The following is a 25,570-nucleotide window of genomic DNA, read 5'->3' as shown; positions in this document are numbered from 1 at the left end:
ACCCCAAGAAGGAAGTTTGTCCATCACATTACTCTTCCACGCTTTTCCTATAATTAAGAACCTTGAAAGCTGCAGGAATCTGTAGTTAGTACTGCCAACTAGTTAGGCAACAGTATTCACTAAAAAAATATTTCGACTGAAAAAAGTATTTGAAAATATTAAATTTCTTTTCAAAGTGTGGGCATAAGTAACCCCTAATATCTTACAGTGGCGTAGCGAGGAGGGGGTTTTGGGGGATAAAATCCCCCCAAGAGCTCAGAGAAAATCCATTTTACCTACTCAATACCCTGGCGGGTATTCCATACCCCCACACACCCCAGTAGGTATTAGTTGCGCCTATAACCCCTCCTAGCCTTAATTCCTAGCTGCGATCCTAATAACTTATGCATGCCCCGTTCGTAGGTAGTTGCGAACGAAGTTGGTTCTGTGATTTCCGCGGCGTTTCTCCCCAATAGTCACGGCTTTCGGGCATTACTCCGCGTAGTTGTCTAAAAGCGACGACAGTTTCTCCAGCCATACTGCTTGCGTATTCAAGTCAGACGTATCGACGCATTAAAATTGCCTGTCTTAACAAGGGCGTACCCAGGATCAAAAATAGGGGGACTGCAAGCTATGATATTTAAAGTTGTAACATTTTAAAACGGAAAAGGTAAATGAAACTAACATTTTACGAAAATTACAATAGAATCAGTTTTTATAATCATTTGTTTAAAAAAAATATTTTGTTTTGTTTTAGTTACATGTCCTAGCAGGATCAAAAATAGGGTGGTGCAAGCTATGATCGTTAAAGTTACATCGTTTTAGCATGCTAACATCATTTTTCGTGGGTTTAGAGAAAATTTGTTCAAAACTTTCGTTTCTATCAAGTCCTGATTTTCCTTAAAGAACTTAGCGATTTTTATTTGTACGGTGGGGGGGGGGGGGGCCGCTGCCCCCTAGTGCCCCACGCTGGGTAGGTCCATGTGTCTTATCTATCTAGCTTTCGTGTCGTAGGTCGGCTCTGATGAGTCGAGTTAATCACAGGTGAGCTCTGACTGGTACTTGATTCTGAAGATCCTTTTCGAAGCGTTAGTTAACTGTACCCGTCTTCTCTGTTGGTTTTCTGGCAGCTTTGTTATTTCTGTTGCCTAGTAGCCTCAGTCCTGTGGTTGAGCCGGTAAGGCCTTCCCCCTAAAATCTAAACTCGTTATAAGCGTACCGGTTAAACTACCTTTTTAAATCTGTAAAATATAGCCCTACTGCAAATTGCCCACTGGATTTAAGAAAGAAAAATCGGAAATTATTATTTAATTGTTCAGAGTTATCTCGTGGCTCAACTTGGAACTAATTTAAGAGTTGGAGTTTGACATTTCACTCGCGGCCGGATGTCTAATAAAATGTTCAGCTGTTGGCAAATTATGGTGAGTACCGCCCAAATTCTTTTCCCAACTACAGCAAGGAGTAGCACATATATTATTTTTTAATATTGCCATAAGACAACATTACGCGGAGGAACGCCCGAAAGCCATTACTAGTGGACGAAGGTTTTTGTTTCGGCGCGAGTTAAAGACGCGAAGGGCAGGCAGTGATTATTTACCTTCGACCGCATAGAGTCTCTGTCTTTCCGCCCGCCTTGTTTCAAGAGCCCGCTTTCAATTTCGCCAACAGCCGCACGACACCAATGCGTCGTACTATCCCCTCTATCCCCTCAACTGCAGCACTCGCCACCCCCTTCCCACCCCGCCCGGCTGGACAACCCTTGGCCGTCCTTGAATAAAACACTGCAATCCCCCATCCCCTCGCCCCAGATATTTCCCTCCCCCCACCCCCGTTCCGCAAGTGCACTGCGCCCGAGTGAGACAAAGAATACGGTTCGGTGAGCTAAGAAACACCATCACACACAGAGGCCTCAATTATTTCCTTTCGAGAAGAATAGTAGTGATAATGAAACGCATTTATTGGAGCGAGTTTTAGACAAGGAAGTCTCTGTGCGAAAAATCCACAGAGGAAAAAATCATTCGCCTTGACCGGGATTCGAACCCGGATCCCTCGATTTCCGGCCGAGTGCTTTAGCCAGTTAAGCTACCGAGGCGTCATTCATCCCTGTGGAAATTTGTGGACTATACCGGATCTACTGTCATCTAAACCCTCTTCATTGCACGATAACTATATATCTCTCAACATTTGCATCATCAATAGAAAATTACGCATCAAAGATATTAAATACAGCAAAGAATGAATAAATATGTATTGCATATACGAACTCGGAGACGTGGATGATGACTAACATAGAAAATACGAGAATCTACTAAAATAGCACGAAATAGTAGCAATAAAAGAGATCTACATCAGTGAGAAATACCGTAGAATTTTGATTGACAAAAAATCACAGTAGGGAAATACCCAAACACTAAGGAGGGTTAGAAAAAACTACGAACGTCTATAGACACTTGCGTGGACTGTAGACACACAGTTCTCTTCACAATCTGACAAGTCTGCAGTAAAATATCTTTTTGCCCGAGGTAAGTCAGATCTTTTGAAATTTTCAGGTTTCCAATTTCTTTTTTTGAACCTTTTTGATAACACTCCCCTCACGGAGATAATTAATGGGTGAATACCGGGAATAATAATAATAATACCCTTCGTGTAATAATGATATTAATAATCTTTAGTACTTACTATGCTATTCTTGCTTTCGATAATCAAGGTGCTAACAAGGAGAATGAGGTGAAGAAGAATAGCAAAGAGGTATTAAAGATCGCAACAATGAAGTCATTCGTAGAGAGCAGAAAGAAATCTGACAGAAACAATGTCCGCAGAAGACAATACCCATTGGAGAGATCCGAAACATAATAGGCGTCCAGGAATTATAGAGCGACGATCCATTCACGGCAAGAACTAAGAAGCTCCCTTCCCCAAAATTTCGGAGGACAAATGAAGAACAGATAGAGAGGTTGCAACAAGACTTTCCCGGTTGGTACCTTACCCAACTGAAATAGATTTCTTGGGAGTTTTACCCTTAGTTTCCTCATTGGGTTATCAAGACCGACCCCAAGACCAAAGAGCTGTAAATGGAAACGTTATTTTTAATAAAATGCTAACCTGCTTAGCCAGAGCAGCTTAGCGCTGATTAAAACTTTTATCACTCGGGTTGCAAATTAAACTATTTGAGAGGTGAAACAGGCGGGTATTTATGTTGTTATCTCAATTGCATAGTCTTCCAATTAACAACCCACTATAGATAGTTATCTAGTTTTGTAAAAGGCATAACTCATGCCACTAACTTTAAGCACCACAACTAGTATGCTAACAATGACCGAAATTTACTTGAAATTGTTCACTTAACAAATACGAATACAATACTATCGTCTCCAATTATTGACTAAAATGTGTGTTTATTGAACATTCAAAAAAATACGCACAATGAACATGAATAAAGTTCGACCATTAAAGTCCATGTCCATGAGTATTTTTCAAGTGGCATTCATTCACTTAATGGTATTCATCCCAATATATGAAGAATACATTACATTGCATAAAAGTAATACTGCAATGGATAAATAGTCTGGTAAATATGACATAGTCCCTGAAACACATTAGTAAATAAAATTGCCCCCGACCCACGCGGGAAACATAAGGCAAAGAGTCACTTATCCCCTAAAACGCTAGCAAAAAACCACATATTGACTTAATATTTCGTATTATGAATTATGGCAGCCGAAGAATTGATCAACGTGCCACGCTTACAACACTTGACGGTTACAAGGACGCTTAAAACCATTTCAAAGAAGTCCCCCAGGCCATGGGCATTGTTAGATGAGACTGCTTACTAGTGATGGGTCGATCATGAACGATTCGATCAAAAAGATTGAATCACTAGGTGAATCAAATGACTCATGATTCATTTCGTTAAACAAGTCGATCATCAATCATCAATCACTCCGACTTCCGGTTTCATATCAATCATCTCGGTTTCCGGTTTGATTCAAAATTTGGAACGACCGATGCTTAATCTCTTTTCGTCAGGGCAGAAATAGTTGTGATAAAATTAAATACTATGTTATGAAGAACTGAATACTTGTGTAATCTTTTTCTTAAATGTTTTCCAGCAGTTATCAGTATTAATAACACCAATACACGTAAAAGGAAAATATTAAGATGACTCCTGTAGGAGAACGTTAAGAAGTAGAAATTAAAGCTGGTTATATTTTATTGTGCCGTTCATAAAATTATCCTGCAGATCAGATTCATGCATAGTGTGTGGTGTATTTTGTGTTATATTTTGATCAACTATAGTTAGAAATTATTTTATTAGTGTTAAGAAACTGTGGCAGTTTCGCCTTCCCAAATATTTTCATGACACTGCTTCCTTCATTTTTGCAATCTAATTTACTCATCTAGGAATTCACAATTAAAATAGTATATGAAATGATAATATGGATAGCAATCAGCGTTACCAATGCTCTTCGCAGATGAGGCAGTATTTATTCGATTATTCAAAGTGATTTATTACATCCATTGATTGAGTCTTTTCGATCTTGATTCCTTTTGAGTCTTTTCGATCATGATTCCTTTTGAGTCTTTTCAATCATGACTCCTTTGAGTCTTTTCGATCATAGTGATTGAATCTGGATTTGAGTCTTTTCGATCATAGTGATTGAATCTTGATTTGAGTCTTTTCGATCATAGTGATTGAATCAATTGATTGAATCACTTATGTGACTCGAGTCAAAATGATTGAATCACTAAAATGATCGACTTTGCCCATCACTACTGCTTACCATGCTCTATGTATGAGTTAGAAGCAACCACTGCGATTAACACCTGCACGACGAAAATGCTTCTCAAAGCGCTATTCACAAATAAGCTCACAAACGACATAATAGGACATTCGGATCAAACGAGACCAGAAATACGACACCTCGAAAAAACACAGGGTCGATACACACGAATACAACGCTAAGGTTGCCAACGTAAAACACTGAAATCGTTCCTTTGTGATATTTTTTACTTAGAAGTCAAAATTATATTAATATATATATAAAAATATTATAAAACATAAAATAATTGCTCTTTATGGAAAAAGGGTGACACATATAAACAGCAACAACTATAATCTTTATAATAATTCTAAACACTTAGCATAAGACGAGTAGTAAAAAAATCGAAGAAAAAAATTAACGTAAAACCTACCACTGAAAATCACCTTGGTTTTCCTACCCAGACGTACTCCGTGTATTTACCGGTAGTACATTTCATATCGAATTAGGCGCAAAATGAGGGTTAAAAGCATTAAGGTCAGTCGAATAATCTTCTATTTAATACTAAACAATAAGCCAAGAGAGTATATTATTATCTACACTTAGATTTTATTCAAATATCTGATATGAAAATAATGGAATGAAAAAAGGATAATTTCAACTAAAATAAAAAGCTTTGTATGATGAACACCCAAGCCATTACATCGAGAAATTCAGTTAAGCTCGCAAACGTAATTTTTGATGGTGTTAGCAGTCTTCACGGCCAATGTACAATACGAAAACCTATAATAATACCACACATTTCAAAGAGGCGTGTATGAAGAACTGAGTGAAGTTTTCCATCCTATCTATTAATAAAAAAGATACACGATTTTTAACCAGAAAGATCAGGAAACTGACTGTCAGTCCAAGGCGATCCAATACAGACGTAATTTCACAACATTAAAAAAACCGCACTGCACTGGAACGGCCAGGTGGTAAGCCAAGCGTTTCGAAAACACTAACCAACAGCCGGGGATGAGAGAAAAAAAGCTAACGCAAGTCCCTTCTGACGAATTCGCAATCACGGGAGGAGAAAATAACACATCATGAAAGGCACGTCTCCGAATGTTTACACACCCGCGTCGACTTCAGGTGGCTTAGAGGGTGATCGAGACATCCCACGACGAGGTTGGTATTCACGTAATGCGTGACTCATTCTGAGCTAATACCTCTCCAACAATCGAATTCTCGATATCGTTCGCCCAAATGCTCATTAGTTAGTTGGCGCCTAGCACTCTACATCTACATAATACCTGCGAGCTACCTATAGGGTGTTTGGCAGGGGAAGATCCATCACCAGCATGCAGAATGCCAGAGGATTTTCCACATGCTCACTTTACGGTTATTAAAATGTTACGCAAACTAACAAACTATTCTTCCATACCCATGCAAAGGAAAAACTTGCCAACTACTCATTAAGGCAATCTGCCTATGAAGCTAGAACAAGCAAAACATGAAGGTTGAAATACTAGGAAAACTCAAAAACCTTCATTAAGGAATTCATAAGTCACCAGGCTACACTAACAATAAGAGGATTTAGGGGGGGGGGCACGTGCCCCACCAAAAAGAATCCTAGACCGTCCTTCATCTGCATCTATATAATACCCCGCAAGCCGCCTAAAAGGCGTGTGGCAGGGGATGTTAGGACACCAGCCGTCTACGCATAAAAAATGAAGTGCTCTAAGAAGTTGGGACTAGCATTTATTAAAGTCCTTTATGGTGCGGGTCATTGAAGTTAATCATAAGAAGCGACCACTAACACATTGTTCAACATAGCCATCGCTCAGAATAACTTAATCTTACATGATTACTGTGTTAAATACGAATTTTAAAACACAAAATATTACTTAAATGATTTTAATCAATTTAATATTTATGTATTTACCAAGGACAATGAATAGGTTAGCACAAATTGTATTTAAAATTAAAATTTATTCACTGCAAGCCAAGACGCTGCTTCGACCAAATAAGTGGATGCTGACGTCACCTTGTAATCTATTTTTCGTGTTTATTTAGTCTTAACTCGAGTCAGGAGAGCTAGAAATTTAGATTCTGTTGTCTTGTCTGACATTCTACGTTTCGATGCGCCCGCAAAAATTCTACTAACGTACAACACTTGAAATTACGACAAACACATTTCAGGCCAGAAAATGGACGAAAAACTGACAAGAGTATTATACGAAATGAATTCGAAATTTAAAACAATGAATTTTCTCTGTTGAGGCAAAAATTCATGAATAATTCATGCGTAATTCCAGGGTCTAAAAATTCGCGCACAATTCCCGATTTTCTCGGTTTTACTGATTGCTGGACACCTTGTAAATTCCACACTAACACTATCACATTTTCCGCATCACTCACATTATAGCTCTCGGAAAAAGACACGGGAGCGATACATCCCTCCCTCCTTCCGCTTGCAAACGGCACACACACACACATATATATAATAATCTGGGCATCCCGCACATGTGGTTGGGAGGCGTGGAGCCCTTGCAGCGAAGAAGTCATTAAGGGAAGGAAGGGAGGCCGCCCTTAATGATTCCCACACGAGCCCGCCACGTTGCCACGTCGTCGCGCGAAAATCAGAAGACGATGTGGATGATGGAATCTTGGTGTGTACGTATAAAGTATAAACCTTCGAACACGTAAAATGTGTATTAAAAACTGAATAATAAGGAATTTGGAAATGGGAAAGTCTAACCGATCGAAGGAAAAATTTAGATAAAAATCTGCGTAAATTTCAAGTAGAATATTTTTTGCCCGATGTTCAAGATATTTTGATATTCCGTCCCATTGAAGCTTGATTTTTGTAGCTAATGCGGGAGCATTTTAATCGGTTATAAGAAATGTCCGCACCGCGGCGATGATGCGAAAGCGATCCAATTACTCTTAATATTTACAAAATGATATTTATAGTAACGATGGAAAGTTATGAATTTGATAAATCACATAATCACGAACATAAGGTTCGGGTATCAGCTCTAAAGACATCTTGTTGACTCGGACCCAAAAACGGGATTCATTAAGATAAACCCGTAGATGGATGGGAAAGATCTTCATTCAGCCATTTTCTCATATCTTAAAAAAAATAAGCAAATCAAAAATTACCGCCCACTTTTCATTAGTCACTGACGTCAAAAATCTCTGGTTCCTTTATTCGTTCAGAGAGATCCAACAGTTGACGAAAAGAATCGCTCAATAGAGTGTATAAGACAACGAACTACGTGAGATACACGCGCGAAGCCAATAAGTAACGTGAAAATGGTGAGACCTTCGGCAAGAGTCACTGACGTCATGAACTTTTCGACGAAAGGGATAAGCCCATAGGCGGATCCAGGGGGGGGGGAGGGGGGCACGGGGGCACGTGCCCCCTCCCCCAGACCCTTAAAAATATGCTAGATTTTTAATACGGTCCCATTATCATTTCGTTCGTTTTGTATGACGAAGTATCCTTGTGCCCCCCCTGAACAAAATCCTGGATACGGCCTTGCTTGTGCCCCTCCCAGAAAGAAATCCTGGATCCGCCCCTGGATAAGCCCATCGATATTTCGTCGCTAATTGCTCGAGAAGCAGGCGACTCAGGCGAGAAAAAAACGGGTATGTTTATTTTACGAACTTTATAGCAATCGACAATAAAAAAAAGTTAAACGAGCCCTTTATAGCTTATTTCTAATTCGAATCGTCCGTCAGCGAAACGAGTGGAGTCCATGATAAAGCCCATTTAAATCAGCGGTGGATGACAACGGAGGCAGACTGGAGAACACTAAATGGTAATATTCGTGACTGGCAGGCCACCCGGCGTTTCTCGGGAAGGATAGTACCCACAGAAGTGGGAGTGTTGGAACTTGGAACTCACATGGCACGATTTTTAGGAAAAGCAACAAAGCAGGTATGATGATGATACACATATGTAACAATAGTAACAGCAAGTAAGGGAAATAATGATTTCCGTATACCGTGCTCGGGATCAGCCCCTCTCCACAAAATTGATCGTAATAAGTGTCCGTACGAGCGTAGACAAAAACTGTCGATTGAACGCATACCCCAGCAAAAAGGTTAGCACCGAGAGGATAAATACGTAAGTGTTGAATCCTAGGAGTTATGATTTCCCTTTGAGCGTGTCAAGAGGTGTGCCTATCCGTTAGGATGTCCAACCACAGAATTCGTATGACGTGACAAACGGTAATGAGAAAACAACGCAAAAGACGCGTCGGACGCAACCGGAAGCATCACATCGGACTTTTAGAGCATGAGGTGCACCTGCGTATAAACTTTTGTTGTAATCCGTGCAGCCGTATGGAAATGCATAGCGGACAGACAAACAGGCATCCAAGAAAACACTGGGTTTTCATGGATGTTGAGAAAGAAGCTGCTGCTTCGAAAGCTCCAAAATATTTTTTCCCCTGTGTAAGTGTTTCTTCTTTTTGTGTGTTTGTGTTTATGTTTAAGAGATGGTGACTTGCTTGTTAACTATTATAAACGTTGGGGTGAAAAGCCAAGGGGTACAAGTGATATTTTTCTCAACAAAGTTGGGTAAAATTAAATGTTAGAAGAAATAGAAAAAAATTGGTTGCCAAGGGATACGAGTGAGTCTCTGTTCTGTGCTGACATAAAGTAGTAAATCAAATGCATTACTAAACATCTAATTGATCTCGTTTGTTTTCCATACCTAACTCAGTATAGAAAAAAGAAATCCTGTCTCTTTCCAGTTAACGTGTGAGTGTGTATCTTTCCTTCCATGATTGTATCCTCGTCCATTTCTTCTGCTGGTGAGTGGTGAGCTGCCCCAGTGCCATCATCTATTGGTTACTCTTGTGGGCCAAAGCAAAGGGAGTTTTTTTTGTATTAACCCCCGCCGAAACCGTGGTAAATCTAAGCGTCTTGGTAGAGCAACTGGTAGATCACTGGTAGATATGGGATATCGCCGTCTCGATGGCGACCGCTTCAACATAAACCAAAAATATTTCTTGTTTATCCTTCAGTCCTCCAAATCAAACTAGTCAAATTTCAAGAGGAATACATTTTGCCTGATATTCAAGACATTTGCCACCCTGGTGGTGGCTTGCACGGTACCTCGTAGACGTAGCCAACAATCTCTCTTCCCTATTCAAACTCCAAAGGTGGAATAGGAGGAGAACATGATTGGGAAGGAGTGTGTAGGTGCGAGGGAAGGAGAGAAACGTCTCGTCAAACGAAGCAATCGACCAAAACACTGACTAATCGCAGCTTTTTCTCCCGGATGAAACGCACGGCTAACAACGGTGCTGGGGAGCGGCACGACCTTCAGGCAGCTCAACTCCACTCCCCCTCAAAAACATCAAGTCCCACAGCAATTAAATTTCCATTAAGAGCGCGCTCTCAGCAGCGCGTTAGATATGTGACGCGGTCAAAACCCACAGTACAAAATATATATACGCCTCCCCCCGCCCCCGTCACCTTCCATCTCCGCGCTTGGAGGTTTGGATTCGCATGAGGAGCATTCATAATGAGTCGAGGAGATATAATTTCAGCGACTAGCAAAGACCCTCCACCATTCGGCCCTCGGAGTGAAGATGGCTCGAGCTGGCTGCGCAGTAACCAAAAGCGGAGGCATGTAATGAAACGCCAGCCTCTATATTGTACGGGAAATGGAAAAAAGCTAGCCTCTATCTTGTAATAGGAAATGGAAAAAGAAGTTGGCGAACGAAATACTTAAGACTGAATCTAATCAACGATAAATTTCGAAAATTTTAGGTACCGGAAAGCAAATCAACGCATTTTATCCACAGTATTTTCAAAATGATTCCCCCCTAAAACTTCTGATTTTTAACAACTTTAAACAAAAGTTAAAATTAAGAATCACGTTTTACCAAATAATAAAAAAAACACTAAATACTTCAAAAATACCCAATTTTAACTCAATCCTATCACTTATCCTTCTTGTTGAATATAAAATTTAATGTAAATAAACTTTTCAATGGAAATAAACAACGTGAAAAAATCTATCGCTGTATTTAGCCAATCAGATAATTTTTTCAGAAATAACTAAAATATAATATTTTCCTGAAATATGTTACGTCATTCACCCGCTGGGAACCAGTCCACTCCAAAGACTGTGACATAAATGGGGGCAACCAAGTCAATACTGACCAAAACTATTATTAACCCCTTTACTGGGGAGCGCGTCTCTAGACGCGCACCGAGGACGTTCATGAAACGGGGAGCGCGTCTAGAGACGCGCTATAGAAAAAGAATTTTCCTTCACTGGGCAGAGCGTCTAGAAACGCAATTCTTTCTCCTCTATACCCTGCATGGGTCTGACATCTAGCGTGATTTTTTTTAACTCGGTGTTCATATCTGCAGGGGCACAAACATGCTTTATTTGGGTAAAGGTTTTATGGTATTTTTGGGTCCAAAGAACCCCTAACGGTTCTTTTTATTGCACTTACCCCTTGTCACATTTCTTACAGAGAAGTTTAGTTTTAGCACGCATGTTTTTGTGGATAGACGTGTTTCATTTAAAAGTGTTTTTTTTTATTTTTGTCGTGCGCAGTTACGAGGAAATTTCGAACATTTGAAATTTCTTTGAATATCGCTTATTTTGTGAGTGGTAATTCAGTTACAATTTGCTACAGTGTTTTTGGTGCTTCATAAGTTTCTATATTCAGTTTTCTTTCTTTTGCACAGCTTTCAAACGTGTTTTATCTATTATTTGACAATCCCATCGAGTACTTTCCTCCTCAGGAATTTTTCATCTTGCGTGTGCTCCCATTCTCGGTGTTTGTTTTTTGGCATTTTTATATAATATTTCATCAGTGTCTAGTTTATAATCGTTTTGGTAATTTGCCTTAGTTATTGCCATAATGGCTAAGAGACCACCTACTCTGCCTGAAGATATCATAAATGAAATGTTGGAGCTTAGTGAAGAAGAAGAGAGTACGAGTGACAGTAGCGCGGAGGAAGAATATTCAAATGTGTCAGTGGGAACGACCGCTGGCACTAGTGGCACATCTACAGGGTTTCCTCACAGAATCCAAGAACTGCATGTTGATTCTGATAGTGAAATAGATAGTGAAGCTGAAGAAGGTGATGAGGAAGACCAAAATTTTCCGCTACATTCTAGTGTGTGGGTTGAAAGCGGACTTCCTCGGCCTAGGTTCCCGGCTAGATTTGAGGCTGGTGTAAAAGGAAACTTGATTGGCAAGGATGACTCTCTCGAAATTTTCGAACATTTTATTGATGAAGAGATCTGCAATTATATAGCAGAGCAGACAAATTTGTATGCCCTGCAAATGATAAATGAGAAAGTTCTGCATAAGAAAATGAAAAGGAGAAGCCGTGATAAGGATTGGGTTGATACCAATAAGGAGGAAATAAAGTTGTTTCTTGGAGTGTTGCTTTTGCAGGGAGTTATCCAGAAGCCCACACTATCAAGTTATTACTCCCGCAACCGACTTTTAGCAACCCCCATCTTTTATGAGATAATGAGTGAGAAGAGATTTTTTCTCCTTTTGAGATTTCTGCATTTTGCAGATAATGAGCTATACAGTGACGCCGAACGAGTTTCTCCTAAACTCTACAAAATCAAGCCTTTTTTTGACCATTGCATCAGGAAATTTGCTGAAAGTTATATTCCAGAGGGAGAACTGTCGATTGATGAAAGTTTACTGCTGTGGAAAGGCCGTCTAGGATGGAAGGTATATATTCCAAAAAAAAGGTCACGTTTTGGGATGGAATCCTATAAACTTTGTGAGGCAAAAAGTGGGTATGTGTGGAACATGATGATGTACACTGGAAAGGACACAGAACTTGTGAAGGATGTCGGAGGAGTTGATGTGAGTAGTTTTACGAAACCATCACGGGTAGTTCTAACCCTTGCAGAGAGGCTACTGAACCAGGGTTATCTCTTAGGGCTTGACAATTATTACAGCAGTCCTGAGCTCTTTGATTTTTTGAATTCGCTGGGAACTGACGCAGTAGGAACCGTGAGAGTAAATAGAAAGGACCTGCCAAAAACGGTAATGAATAAAAAATTGAAATCGGGTGAAATTGCCGCTGCTTTTAGAAATAAGTTGATGGCACTGAAGTGGAAAGATAAGAGAGATGTATGTATATTGAGCAGTGTTCACGACGCAAGTACAAAGACTGTGCGAGACAGGAAAGGAAACTCAAAACAGAAACCTCTCGCTGTTATTGGTTACAATGAGTCAATGGGAGGAGTTGATCTCTCAGATCAGTATATGGTCAACTATAGTACAGCGCGGAAAAGAATGAAGAAATATTATCAAAAGATATTCAGACATCTTCTTGATTTATGCGTCTTCAACTCTTATGTAATATACAAGAAGAATGGAGGAAAAGAAACTCATCTCCAATTCAGATTAGATCTTATTCATAAGATTTTACACAAATACGGAGGAGCAACATCAAAGGCGTCTGGAAGCCGCTCAAAAATTGACCCGCCCTTACGGTTATCAGGAAGGCATTTCCCTCACCTAAATTCCCCAACAGCAACGAAAAAGCATGCCCATAAGAGATGTGTGGTGTGTTTGTCACACAAGCAGAGAAGGGAAACAATATACAGCTGCAAGGACTGCAATGTACCTCTCTGTGCCGCGCCGTGTTTCCAAACGTACCACACGAAAATGGAGTATTGAGTGAAAAAAATGTGTATATATATATAGTGTAAATAGTAAAACTAAAAACCAGTGTGAATGTGTAAAAAAATGAAGCATCCTGGTCGGTAAGTGATTTTTTTTCTATAAAAAATTGCATGAAAAAAAGGAATTTGTTATAAACAAAAAAATTGTTTAAACTTTTTTTTGTTGTTGAAAAAAAATTTTTTTTTTCAATATTTGTACTCTAAATGCAAAAAGGTATTATTGTAGAAAATTTCAAATATTTCTATCGAAAGGTAAATAACCCCCACCAGGTAGGTGACTACTAAAAAATTGGTCCCCATTAAAGGGGTTAATATCTTACTACCACTATTCATTACGAAATGCTTTACTAATGTTTACTAATGGTTAATCACTTTGACTTAAACTATTCTCAAGAATGCACGCGTCTTCACAGCGTAGAGCAGTGAAACTGGCATCGACTAGCCCACATAATAGTAAAAATAAAAAGATGTCTTTCCACAATGAAAATGTGAGGGAGGTGAAATAGGGGCAAATAGTGTAAATCTGCCACTTTGGAATTCCCTGATTACTTTAGCAATCATCAGACAACCTGTGGAAATTAAGACTTCCACAAATTTTAAATTCTGATTGCATTACACTTTGTAAACAGTAACCATGTCATTTTCTATACAACTTAAAAACTAGGCGGCACCGAGACTCGAACGTGCAACCTTCGGATTAAGAACCACGCACGCTACCACTCCACCACCGCGCTTCTTGAAGGAGAGAGTGAAGACGTACAACCAAACATTACATGTGTTCTCTGTGACACATCCACCAAGTTATGAGTTCGGAGCACTATCTCGGCCTTTTTGACACTTATCACAAAAATATCCTTAAACATAATATTTCGCAGACTTTTTCTAGAAGCAACAGAAGAATAATACATCGACCGTAATTCTAGGAAAATTCGCATGAGACGATATACAAATCTAGCGCCATTCAACTGACGAAATGCTGACGCGTATTGGTGGCATCCAAGCAAGTACATAAGCATTGTAACTATATATGAAGCGAATAACACCAGTCATCTACAACTGGAGCAGATATATACTCTTCCATCATCACCATTATTATAGATTAACAATTCGAAAATCTTGCCCGCTTGTCTGCTAACCTTTTCAAATCTACATAATTCTTCTCTTCTACGTCCTTATTAACTCATCCCCGGTAATTCAATCCGGGCCGTCCTTAGCCTTTCTTACTGTCCACTTGTCCGACGAAGATTGTCTTCAATAGGCCTTCATGCCTCATGATAATGATCTCATGTAGTGATTCTACTAACTTTAGAATTCCTCAATGCATGTTCCTGAATTTTCGTATTATTTCTAACAGCATGTTTAGCATGTTCTAACTTCATAGTAGATCACCTTCATGAAAAGTTGCAAGTTTCGCCTACATACATGACCACACATCTACAAAATACCCTGCGAGCCACCTATAGGATGTTCGGCAGAGGGTAATCAATCACCAGCATGTAACTGGACTCTAGAGGACCATATATAGCTTGCAGGGTATTATGTATATGAATGGAATGCAACGAAGGCAAGCAGTCTTCATAGGTAGGGTATGGTAGATGATGTGTTATACGCAGCGTGCGTGACGCTTAGAGCATGTTAGTGGAAGTAAATTCCAAGCCTCTGGAGCATGTTGTGGTGGTTCATACCCTGCCAAACACCCCTTAAGGTGGTTTTCAGGGTAAAATGTAGATATATATGACTTTCCGCACCTGCTAACGTCCACACTTCGCCCCCTTAAAGAAACATGCTCAATGCGTGGCATATGATGAATTGCTTCCTTACTTTTATCCTCTTACTCTCAAGCGTAATATATACACCTTCCAAAATCGCAAAATGCTGGGTAAGGAGACCACAGATGAAACTTAAGACAACGCAAGTGGTCAATATCACAGGGAAACTTCGCCGCGAAGTGATTATCCCTTTCGGCCGGATACGACGATAACTTCGCCCCATTATAAAACGCTTCAAATACAAGAGTCAAGCAGACCGATTACCGAAAATACATTAGCGCGCGACGCCTAAAAGCTTAATGATAAGCTGAGCGAAACTCCTGACCTCTAATAAGCCACGAAACGTGAAGCGACCTCGAATTACTTTTCGTGAGACACATGTTCGCATTATTTCGGCCAATGCCGCGAAATTCACTTGCTCGCGAATTATCACAACCAGACACCTTCCGAAAACTAATTAAACGCCAATTTCCTTGACTTTTATTCCCATTTCCGATACGTGCTCATTACTAACGGTGCCCATGGTGAAATATTATGCCAACCTACGCGTTTATGTTTGTTGGGCGACAGCTGTCAAGACAACGCGCGAAAAGAAACTCCAACTGGTCAAAGTTTCTCCTTAAAGGCCTTGCCATGAAATCGAGGTATTAATTTCATTTAAATACAATAGCCGCTGATACCAGCCCCAGTGGTTCACTATGCTGCACTTTTCATACACAGTTGTTATAAATTTTCACGTAATACCAACCTTATGATTACTATTTCAAAGGGCAAACCCTGGTACAACTAGTCCATTTATCGTAGGAAATTAACAATTCATTGCATAAATATACTGCGCGATTTGTTCTGGATAAGTTATCAATTCTGAAAATTCAAACTCTAAAAGTACACTATCTTAATGGAGCACTTGATAATTCGTGACTGCGCGTATCCAGGAAATATTAGAGCTACCATCACCGACTAGTGGCGCCTCTATCAGCCAAAGACACGAAATGTCTTCAAAGCGAGCTTGGCAGAAGAACTTGGCAGAGATACCGAGTATCTGACGTAGCAACATGCGAGGGAAGAGATTTGCTTGGAGAGCCCCCCTCCATCTCTTTATACGATCCAAAAAATAGGTTACGGACCTAAAGTTGAATTAAATTCAAACGAAATACTAAAAATACCGCGAGCAAGATACAAAAAAACCGACAGCATCTAAAGTTTTTGGGGCCCCAACCGCGGGTTAGCATTAGAAAGAGAAAGCACGCCAAAATTGCGAAGGTCGCGCCTTATCCGAGGTCGTTCATTATGCTCGCGGAGAGATAGGACATCAGCGCCGCTCGAGCTGAACTAGCGCCGATTCGCGCGACCGAGTCAGTTAAAACCAGTGGCGGATGCATATGGGGGGCGCAGGGGGCGCGCGCCCCCCCCCTTGCGGGTCCGCATGTATTGCCGAACATTGCAAAACCACAATTGTAACTTTTTTATATCATAAGATGGCATTGTCTTTTACATGTTTATAATCACTTTAAATAAATTTTTCATATACTCTGCCTGTGACTTGATCATCTTTTATTACGATAAAATTAAAGACAATTCAAGATATGTTGCGCCCCCCCTTGAGTTTTTTCTGTATCCGCCACTGGTTAAAACAGCTACCGTACTAAATTATGCGCTTGTGATGTGTCGGTTCGAGATACAAAGTGTATACCATTTTCATGAACATTTCCAATAATTATTTCTCAATTGTACATACACTTATGGCTAAGAATAATAAGTTTTCGAAGCGATATTTTCTAAAAACCAATTCGAAAATTCGTACACATTATTATACAGTCTCTGATAGCATCACTGGATTAAGCATAGAAAAAAATGTTCATTACAGCTCCCATATGAATGTAATTTTGACAAAAAAGGAATTTAGTATTCGCTATGCCATATGACCATCAAAATAAATAGAATGAATAGAAGTCGCCTAGCTACTTTTTGAGTTATTAGTAAATTCAGGCTGTGATTCAAGTCAAATAAAGTAGGTTACATGAAAATCGCGCTTCGGTTGGCTAAAATGACTATTTCAATAATTTAAGAATGAATTATCCCCAGTGGGAGTATCCAATATTTGTCTTTCAGCCACAATGGATGTCCGCTACGACGGCAACACGTTTTATGATGACTTAGGCGCAAAGTATATGTTTTGGTTCGTGCAGTGGCGAACCTATTTCCTTTAAACATTATACCACGTAATTTGAAGTAGCAACTTGATGCGAAAAGCTAGACACGGCATGACCTTAACAACGAGTAAAGATGTATGCGTGACTCAAGAAAGTGGACTTACCACCGTTCGATAAGACTGACATGAATTCATAAATTAATCCACAGTACTCCGCCATTCATCCCTTTATGAACTATTCCATACACTTTCGAGCAATACTAATCGTTCAGAAAATGTTACCAAATCTCAAAGAAAACTTTTCAAAGGACATCATCAACTAGGCACTCAATTCCCACGACTAATAAACACGTAGGCTTAAAAATTCCACGCATTACAACTTGGCCTCGTGGAAACGCTTTAACAATCCCGACTCCCACAAGAATATATTCGACAAAAGCCTAAGCTTTTGACGGTTAACCCGTAGCCACCGAGAGACAAGGCCTACGCAAGCGAGCAGAGAAGGTCGGTGACGTCAGGACGAGTGGGGTTACAAATGTTGTTAGGGAGTTGTTGATGGAAGGATAGTGGCATTGTCGAAGTGGTAAACAGAAGTCGCTTCAATGAGTGAGACGTGAAAATAAAACTATAATTTGAAGAAATTAAAGAGGTTTTTAGCAGTGGTTCGTTCTACGGTAGCAGTGGATGTTACTGAAGTTCTACTAAAGTGTAAAAAGTTGTGCAATTAGTCTAACTACCGCAGTGTTTCTGACTGCCGAGGAAATTACAAGACGGGGCCCAAGATGTCTGTTTTCATTTTCCCGAGCGATCCAGAAGTTTGAGAAAAATCCATTCGTGCCATTATGAGAGAAGAACTTGAGCCAACAAAGAACAATAAGGTACGTATCGTATAATTATAGAGGTATTGATGAAAGTGTGTTCAAAATAATTTTTGGTTTTGCTAAAGACTTATTATTTCGATGAAATTGCCGAGTTTAAATTTGAAGGGCAAGCATCGATGGATACTTTTAAAGTCTCTTGAGTGATTAAACATTTATTAAACGTTCCTGCCTTAGTTATTGGAAGTCTTTTGGTAATGATTGCAGTGGTGGAAAAGTTATTCATTGTTAAATAGGTAATTCGGCATGTTTAATTTAGTCATGAATCCCATTCGGTGGATCGAAGTATATCATTTAATTCAGATTGATATTGCTTTAAGCTATTACTGAAAGGTTCTTAATATGGTAATAAGTAAAGGTAGCACAGTGAAATTACTCAAGTGCATAAAAGATCTTTGTTTTTATGTCACCGTTTGATGTGAATGAAATATTTTCATGATTTAATATAAATATTTACAATTAATCTTGTGGGTTATAATTAAAGAGATGAGGAGTTGAATAGCGGCATTCACTTGCTACTTAAAAAAAATTAGAATTTCTTTTAATTTAATTGACAGCAGTCCAAGATTTCCTGTACTTGGAAGTGTGTAAATTATTTTAATTTTATTGTTTGGAGGAGTCTAAGAGTGTAAATTTAGTCTTGCTGGCCAAATATTCAAGTACTTACTTAATTAATTATAAATAAAAGAAGCACGGCCGTGGTATAAAAAAATCCAACCGGCTAGAGTAGCATTTATTAATAGCTTTTTTTATTGGAAGGCTTATAGTATTGATCGCAGCGATAGAAAAGTTATTGCTTTCTAGTTAAAAATTTGGGCAATTCGTCAAATTTTATTTATTCATGACTCCTATTTGGTGAATCAATTCTTATTAATTCCTGTAAGCCATAATTCTCGATTATTCATAGTTAAACAAATATTGTTGTCGGTGATTGTTTTTCGGGTTCATTCCGCGTTGACTCCTATTTTGCAGACGACAGTTTCGGGCGCGTTCCAGATCCCGTCTTCGGTTCCAAATGATTGGACATTATCATTGATTATCATTTGTACCCGAAGACGGGAGCTGGAACGCGCCCGAAACTGTCGTCTGCAAAATATGAGTCAATGCTGAATGAACCCGAAAACCAATCACCAAATAACTCACCGCGGAAGCCTCCGTAATAAATATTGTAGCCATTGGTGTCCCTATACACGCCTCAGTTTTCTCAAGGTTAAAAATTAAAGGCATGAGGGGTAGAATAGAAAAATAGAGTAGTCTAAAGAATTGAAAATGCTTTAAAATAAATTAATAGTCATTCAAAATATCATGTAATGGGAAGTAATTAGGGATTACTTTTTATATGAGCGTAAATATGTAAAATATTTAATTTGATTGTTGTACTGAGACCTAAATAGTAAATTGCATTACTTTTACAGGTGTGTGTGAAGAGAATTTTGCTCCTCATGGCATAATTCGTGAATTAGGGAAGTATGATGAGAGGACAGCGAGATTACTTTCCGCACCATTGAAATGGTCACGACTGAGACGCTGTGACATCCTAACTTCCCTATTACCCCATCTACCTGTCTTCTCAGGCAAGCATACGGGAGAGCCCAGGCAAACGAAGAAAGGTGAAGGAATTTTCTGCATTGGAAGAGGCGGTGGAGGAAAGCATTAGGGTGAAGGAGACATACGACCGACAGAATATTATTTCAAGCTTAGTGAATCTTGGAGAAAAGTTCAGTTTCTTGATTTGTGAAATGTTTGGACAGTGGTTCATAAGCATGACTGCATACTTGTTCCGAACACATTATCCTCAACCCCATACCTTGAATGTAGCTCTCTGTTGTGGTAAACTAGGCACGCAATGTTAGTGTTAATTTTGAAAAAGTTCCAATTTTAAAACTAGGGAAGTTTAGCTTACGCAAGAATGTTTATAATGTTGGAATCTTAGGTGAGACTTTCTCCCAAATGTTTTGATCTGCCTCTTGTGGTAGATATAGCAATGACTCCTTAGTCATTGCCTCTGATTACTGAAAATCTGTCATGCCAGACAGTGATCCCTGTTATTACTTTATTGGCGAACACCTGTCCTTGAAATCTGTTAACAAGCCTGACTATTCCACAGATATGTAGATATTTAGTGCAATTCTTCTCTCTCTATCTCTCAACTTCTGCTTAAAAGTAAAAGTACCAGGGAAATGTGTGCAGCCGCATTTGAGAATGTCCTCTGTGATGTGTACAATTACACTCGAGTTTTGATGATAGTAATAAACATGTTAATACGCAACTGTTGACATCCTTATTTATGCATCACCTCCACTCCCCTATGACTTTTATTTTTAAACAGGTCCATGGTATCCAGATAATCAATTTCGGAGAGGAGCACATCAAGTAAGTGAGATGTCTAAAGCTACCGGAGTGATATACTGAGAATTTTGGTTAAAGCCTTTGCCAGCTACTTCATTCCGATCAGATTTTAAAACGTATTAATTAACGTCTCGTGGAATAATTTATCATATATTTGGAGAAAACTAATGACTTGTTGCTTTTCAAAGGATTCCCCGCAGCAAAAATGTGTTATTGAACAAGAAGTTCGAGCATTGCGTTTGCTTACTTTCGGTGGTTTAGTTTGCAATCTTAAATATATGAGGACGTTAAGAGCTGAATAAAGTAAACCTGAAATATTTGTGGTAAATATTTTAACGTAGCAAAGTAAATGCGAAGGAATTCGAATATCTAATTAGAAAGAATTACGTTCACTCCAGTTGCGATCGTTCAAGCGAACGACGAGTGGCAATAATCTAACCCTTCTCGTCGTGACGTCACGGCTGGTTGCTCAGGCCTTGTCTCTCGGTGGCTACGGTTAACCTCGAATTCTTTTACCTTGGTTCCGCACGGACATACATGAGATGGCATCGGTCGACTCAAGCGACCGCAACGACGCCCGTGGTCGATGCTTAAAGCTTCCAAAAGCGAGACAGCCATTCGAAAGGATAGAATTTTTTCACCGGCTTGATGAGGAAATCCGCACAACAATGCCCATATGCGAAACCGAACGATATGGTCCTTTCACAAAATACGAATGAAAATATCCACACGCAGGTGAGAGAAACATTCGAAAAAATGATTAAATTATTGTAAATAGGAAATTCTACCAATTGAAGCGGGGGCGATGCTCCAATATTGCTTCTACTCTATCACACCCTAAGTTAACTTCTTCAACTTTCACGGGATAATCGCACCGAAGGTGCGAATATCGTGCTGTATCGGTGAGCCTTGGCTCACACCAACCAGTCAGTTTCCAATAAAAAATTTAACGAATAGCGCATGTGTATATTGTTGGCGTAAAGTGAGAAATAAAAGCTAAAAAATAGAGTTTTCAGACATAATACAATAAATATTAGGAACATCAGACGATACATACATATTTTTTATTTTAATTGGATCATTTTACATTTACTTTTTTTAAATTACCAATCTGGTAATAAGTAATTTTTGTTTTTTGTTACTATTATTCTTCACTTTTTTTTAAGTCAAAGAATTATCATCAGTTTGTAGAGGATTTTCTTTTTCTATTTCAATTTTTTCATTTTTATTTTTTTACTTTATTTTTATTTTTAAAATATATAATGAATTGAACCGTAATTTGATTAAAACCTTTGATTAGAAGGAGGTAAAAATATAGAAACTACTCATAGAATAGTAACTTTATGAGGCAGTATACGTGCAGTTGGGATACATGGATTGTAATCCCTCATATCTGTAATGAGAGTATTATTTGCGCCCTTCAGCCTGGACTTGAAGTTAAGAACTAGGTAATAAAAGAAGTTATTCATGGGGGAGTTTGCGGACTCAAAGAACACCTGAAATTTTGACTAAGCGGCTAATATGAATGAGGGATCTGATGGATTTATTTTGTAAGTTTTTGGCAAAAATCTGACAAGCATACATCTACATCTACATAATACCCTGCGAGCCACCTCTAGGGTGTTTGGCAGGGGGTGATCAATCACCAGCATGCAGCATGCATTTGGACTCCCACATGCACACCACACCGTCCAAAAAACGTCCCGTATAATAACAAACTATACTACTATATGCTGTTAGAAATAGAATATAGAATAGAAATTCAGAAACATGCTTTAAGTTTTACATAGGTTAGTAGGCTACACTACAAGTCATACAATCTATTTACGATGTCTATTGCCACCGTTATAATCTCTTATTGATCGAGGAAAAAATCACATCCGGAATCTGTCTGTTCTGCAATCTATCTCTCTTATTTTATTTATATGATCTGATCTTCCGTAGTACGTTGGCGTCCGCAAGATATGGTTAACTTCGTCAGAAAAGACACTGCTCTTGAATTTATCTAAAAGGTTTAGTCTATTTTTCAATCTACGGTCCGACAGAGATTCCCATCCGAGTTTATCTAAGAATTTTTTTCATACGCACAGACACAGAACACAGAACGCATAAAGTACCAACGGGCATATGATGCTTTTGTAAAGTCGGATGCGGGAGCTTCTGTCCTATCACAGTCTTAATTTAACTTCTTGAGTTCGAAATAATAGCTAATATTCATCAAACAATTCTCTTCCACCCTTGCCCTAAAATCTTCTTATCAAAACCCGCTGATAAATTTTCCAACAACGAAAACCTGGAGGAAATCCAATCAATGAAAACACAAAACGTTCGTTGCAGTGCAGACGTACACCATGGTTACCTCAACCAACCAGATAAAAATATGAATATTTTGGAGCTCATTTGTTAGTGCTGTGAGAGCAGTGTGTTGTTTGTTTTATCAAAAAATTATAGAATAATATTGAGGAAATTGATTAGAAAGACATTTTTCATTAAAAAAATCATAGTAGAGAAACTATTTTTTTGCAATTTTCTACTAGAGATATTCTAGTAGAGTTTTTAAGAGAGATAGACAGTATAACAGATAGATTAAGAATGTCTTTTGTTCCACGATCAATAAGAGATTATAACGGCAGCTTCAGAACTAACAAGGAGATAAGATGACTTGTATTTTAGTCTCCTAACTTATGTACACCTTAATGCATGTTTCTGAATTTTCTCATTATTTTGAATAGCATGTTTGCCGTTTTCTAGCTTTTTAGGCAGATTAATGAGTGGTTGGCAAGTTTTGCCTTTGCATGAATGTGGTAGTATAATTTGTTAGTATGCGTAACGTTTTTTGGACCATGTGGTGTGCCTTTAGGAATCCAATTGCATGCTGGTGATTGATCACCCCCTGCCAAACACCCTGGAGGTAGCTCACAGGGTATTATGTTGATGTATTATTTTATCTTTTTTCCATTTTAATTTTTTTTTGCATTGCAAGTAGCATTTTTCATCTCTTATGCATATTTTTTGTTTTCCTGTCTTTCGTTACTAAGGACACAGTTGACCAAACAATAAACTTAAGCAAGAATCCACAGCTTAAAAAAAACTAGAAGAAGATAAGACTCATAGAAGAGTACCTCGATGAGGTAGTGTGCATGTAGCTGGCATTGCGGGATCGATTCCTTTGTAGCGATTTCGGATACTTATTGCCATGTATCCATTCTGAAACCCACCAATCAACCGACCAACTCAATCCTTTCCCTATCAAGTCACCCCTACCACCGAAAATTCCCTTTCCCTATTACACGGAATGAGAACTTAACATGACAAGGGGGACCTTCCCATTGCTTTAGCTAGCACGCACAGACCCCCCCACCCACCATTCCACCCCATGGGTATTTTTTCGCCAAAGGAGGTCAGTGGAACAGATGCGCGCGCAGCCTTCTCCGACCAGCCCATATATTCCTCCTCCTCCTACGTGCGCCTTTGGCAAAAAATAAAAGAATAACAAAACTCTACCACTCCCCACCCTCCTACGCGACCTAAACTCAAAGAGCCTCCCACCCCCTTTCCATTATTATAACCCGAGGTGGAGGGGCCGATTTTGTTTCGGGAGGCCAAGAGGAAAACCCTCCCCCATCCCCTCAGCCGACAGTCGAGATACGATTATTACGTCACAATCGGACGGGGAGGGAGGGGGGAAAATTACGACAACAACAAACAGCCACGTTCCGCCCATAGCACGCGAAATTGGCCATGGGGCAACGAAAGGACATATGCAGGCACAGCGTTAAATTTTCGGCGTGCTTGTTTCTGATCGTGAAAGGAAATCACAGTAATTCATTTCGCGCATCACAATAACCTAGACTGCGGCGTCTTTTTTCCACTGCGAAATTACTACGTTGAGCAAAACTCTTATTTCATAACTACCTTCGGAAAAAACATCATCAAAGACCCGCATTTTAATGCAAGGTGGGGTAGAAAGGATAAAATTATTATTTTTACCAATAAAGTTTAAGGTAGCTTTAGGTGGACCATTTTGCTAGCCACACCAGCCCGTCTACCCTCCCAACTTGGAGTTCCCTGTTCAATTCGCAGTAAAACCTGTTCTCTTTCATTCTATCCATAAATCTATTTCCCTTCCTTACCCTCCTTCGCTCACCGAACATTATTCCTTCAAATATTGTTTTTGAACCCCCCATCCTCGTTCAGGAATAGCTCAATCGAAATATTCTTAAGTGTTTCGATTGGAATTCTTTTTTCCCCGAACAATAAAGGAATTTCATAACTTAATCGCTAACTGAAGAAAGACATCATGCCCAAGTTGGACGATGTATCTTTTTTTTAAAGTTGTTGTTAGGCGCAAGACTAAATGTTTCCTAATAAAAGGAAACATGTCATGCTAATAACACTCAGCATATGTTTCCATAGCATGTTTCCTTTTAGTAGGAAACGTTGAGTCTTGCACCTAGCTACAACTTAAAGAAAAAAGAAAAATCATCCAATTTGGACATGATGCCTTTCTGCAGTTAGCGATTCAAATTTTACTCGTAGTCTAAATCACCCTAGCAACGCACGACTTAGGACCGGTTATGCCTGGTTAGCCTTAACCAGAATATGGTACAGCCAAAACCTTAGCTGGAGAAGGTAAGAAAGGTACAGTAAGTAAAAGTGGTTCAAAATAACGTTTTGTTAAACTCGTGATCTCCAACGCAAGGATGTGTTAACTCCAGTTTCCATGCTCCGCAAAATTTTAATCAGACATTATGAAACCGGCTCTAAGTGTTATTTGTAAAAATATAGTAAAATGGCAGGAGTCCTAACATTTACCACTACACGCTTTTAGTGGCGGCTTTCGTGGCCGCTGCAACAATCTAAAAACTGTAATTACAAGAGGATAAAAGGAAAAAATATATAAATTATTAAAGAGCCCTTCTAGATCGTTCTAGCAGGGCCGCAAACAATCAAATGAATTCCGTAACAGATGAATTCTCAGATAGTTTGAGGAAAGAAAG

At 39.2% G+C, this 25,570-nt stretch overlaps 1 protein-coding gene and 1 non-coding gene across 6 annotated transcripts in view; both read right to left on the bottom strand.

Moving 5' to 3' along the window:
- The window catches only part of LOC124168024 (nuclear receptor coactivator 2-like), a 304,024-nt gene that overhangs the window by 115,484 nt on the left and 162,970 nt on the right, over positions 1–25,570 (bottom strand). The window lies entirely within an intron of this gene.
- On the bottom strand, positions 13,907–14,035 carry LOC124168553. The gene has a single exon (XR_006866975.1). It is a non-coding gene; the product is annotated as a small nucleolar RNA SNORA14 (small nucleolar RNA).

Source organism: Ischnura elegans, chromosome 11 (genome assembly GCF_921293095.1).
Source record: "Ischnura elegans chromosome 11, ioIscEleg1.1, whole genome shotgun sequence".
Taxonomy (NCBI): Eukaryota; Metazoa; Arthropoda; class Insecta; order Odonata; family Coenagrionidae; genus Ischnura; species Ischnura elegans.
The sequence above is the reverse complement of the archived record's forward strand: the minus strand, read 5'-3'. Positions and strand labels throughout refer to the sequence as shown.